The 2636-nt window shown below is 44.8% G+C and overlaps 1 pseudogene across 1 annotated transcript; it reads right to left on the bottom strand.

Annotated features, from left to right (window-relative positions):
• Positions 1–638: 638 nt before the first annotated feature.
• Positions 639–1510, bottom strand: LOC308422451 (deubiquitinase OTUD6B-like; annotated as a pseudogene). Its single transcript has one exon. The product of its transcript is annotated as a deubiquitinase OTUD6B-like (transcript).
• Between the last annotated feature and the right edge of the window lie 1126 nt (positions 1511–2636).

Raw genomic sequence — 2636 nt, 5'->3', positions numbered from 1 at the left:
AGCTACATATACATAAAAGGGAATCTCCGATTTGTTAGAAAGATTCAAAGCGGACACAATAAATACCTATTTACCACTGATTGTTTCATTTCTTTAAACTATACTGATTCTCATGTAAGTATTCAAAAATTCTTAACTACTGAAGTAGTTTCTTCTTAGCAGCAGAGATATACTGCATAAAAAGTGGCACACTGCTGACCCTAGCAACACGGAAGTCACCGGATCGTGCACTTTGTAAGCATTGGTAAACCTGCTGTCACTACAGTATGTTCCTATGATGACAGAGACCGAGTCTCCAGACTTTTAAGAAAAATTAAATTGAAATCCTTACTTTTGGAACATAAAGCTGTGGGGCCAAAATTTAAAACAAAATTTATTCCAAGTCAGAATGTGCAGAACTAAAACTAGTGGGAAGAGTAACACCTTGGCTATGAATGATATTCCCCTCAATAGACTAAGTTGTAAGAATGCCACTGAGAGCACTGGTTAAAAAGTTAGTCCAATGCACTTCTAAAAAGCCTGTTAGTAAGCTTATTCATAAAACTCATTGAAGGTAGCTGTGTTTTTCAGTAGCATTTACAACAATCTAGCTCTTGGTAGATTGGCACACTCCATAGAACAGTGTAACGTTCTTTAAACTAGCTGCAATTTTCAGTAGCTGAGTTCACCAACCGTGTAACAGAATTATAATGTTCTCCTAAGCCATACGCATGCCTCATGTATATTAGTACTAACGGATTCCTTCACCAACTATAATAGGAGGAGCGTCTGCCTGTAGTATCTCGATTGGTGTTTGTAAGATGTGAGACAGAGCTCTTAGCTCTAGCTGACCACCCCACGCAGCTGTGTTCACAATGTCATCAGAGTACTTCCCAAACTCTTCTGCAGTGTACATATCTCCTGTACTGGGGTTTGTTAAGAACGGCAGGAAGTCATCTGAGTGGCTCTGCATGTACTCCGCAGTCTGCCTCCTTAGGGTAGCCACAGTCAGAGCACCGTCTTGCTCTCTCAGCTGATCCTCAAGTGCTCCGAACACACAATGACCATCAGATGGAATATGTTTAATTTCCAATTCTCTGGCTGCCAATATTTGAGCAAGTTTTTCACTCTCGAGATGTCTGGCTCCAGATAAGTTCTCAATTTCAGCCTCAACTATCCTCTCTTCCCGCTCCTATTTCAATGCAGCCTTCTTCTCCCGTCTCTTTTGTGCTTTTGAAATCCGAGGTGGTTGATTCTCAATTACCAAGTTTGAAATGTTAACAGCAACAGACTCTATCTTACTGTCCTTTAAAGTCAGCTTCAGTTGCTCCAGTTCTTTCCTCTGCTTTTGCTCCATTTCTCTCTCCAATTTAGCAACATCTTCCGTGAGTTGCTTCCTCCTCTTTTTGTCGTTTTTGGGAACAGCATTCTTCATTCCCTGGATTTTAGCTTGCCGCCCCTTCTTCTCCTTCTGATGCCTTCTCACCAGCTGCTCCTCTTCATCAAGCTCCTCAGCCATGACCTCCTCCATGACGACCAGGTAGTCCGGCACACGCGCTGGAGGAGCTCTGCACCTCAAGAGGGCCAGCGCCTCCCACCCCTCCGAGACTGGAAGTCTTAACCAGTCTGAAGCAAATCCTGGAATCCTGAAGAAGTAGGCTACCATTTCAATGAAAAAAAAAAAAAAAAAAAAAAAAAAAAGTCTTGTCAGCAATAGTGAGAATAAGAAGGCAAAGAGAAGAACAGGTCCCTAGGAGCTCGGAAGACCAGCAGTAACGCTTTCCACTCTAAGCCGAAGGGTGAGTCAACTTCTTCTGCCCACATACTAACTACCCGGGGAAAGGCTGCCCAGAAATCTTTAGGTTCAAGCAGGGGAACAGAACAGGGGTGCACACTTCCAGCCCAAGGCCAGACCCGGCACGCTTGCGTCGGAACAGGTGACCCGCCAGTGCACAGGTTCCTGGGAGCTCAGAAGAGCAGCAGGAATGCTTTCTATCCTAAGCAGAAAGAAGACTCAGCGCAAGGCAGAGCACTCTAAGAGCTGGGGGACTGCCATCAAGACTTGGTACCTGCCTGCAAACTGCTGAGACCCAGGAACTGCCAAGTGCTCTTCCGAATGAGCCCACAGAGAGCTTGCTACATACCCTCCAGGCTGTCCTGGAGCCCCTGGAGGCCAACTAGTGTGGTGCATTCCCATATATGGTCCTTGCCAGCCCAGCAAGAGGGCAGAGCAACCTCCATCAAGACTCAGGACCTGACTGCATGTGGCTGAAATTCTAGAATAGCCTCACAAGAGCTCCTCCACCTGAGTCCACCAAGACAGAATGGAGTCATTGTAACCAGAACTCACTGCCTGCCTACAAAGAGCCAAACACCTTGAAGCAATTTTCTTCCTATGCCCACAGGCCCTAAGACCAGAGGAGAGGCAGGCTCCACTCAGAGACAACAAGATCACCTATAATCACAGATAACAAGATGGCAAGAGGAAAGTGAAAGAACCTAAGCAATGGAAACCAAGACAAGATGGCAACATCAGAACGCAGCTCTCCCACCACAGCAAGTAGTGGATTGCCAAACACACCAGGAAAAAAAAAAAACAAAAAAAAAACAAACAAAAAAAAAACTTAGAATTAAAATTATACTTCATGATGATAATG

Source organism: Micromys minutus (assembly GCF_963924665.1).
Source record: "Micromys minutus genome assembly, chromosome: 7".
Taxonomy (NCBI): Eukaryota; Metazoa; Chordata; class Mammalia; order Rodentia; family Muridae; genus Micromys; species Micromys minutus.
Note: the sequence above shows the minus strand (reverse complement) of the source record. Positions and strands in the feature narration are given on the sequence as shown.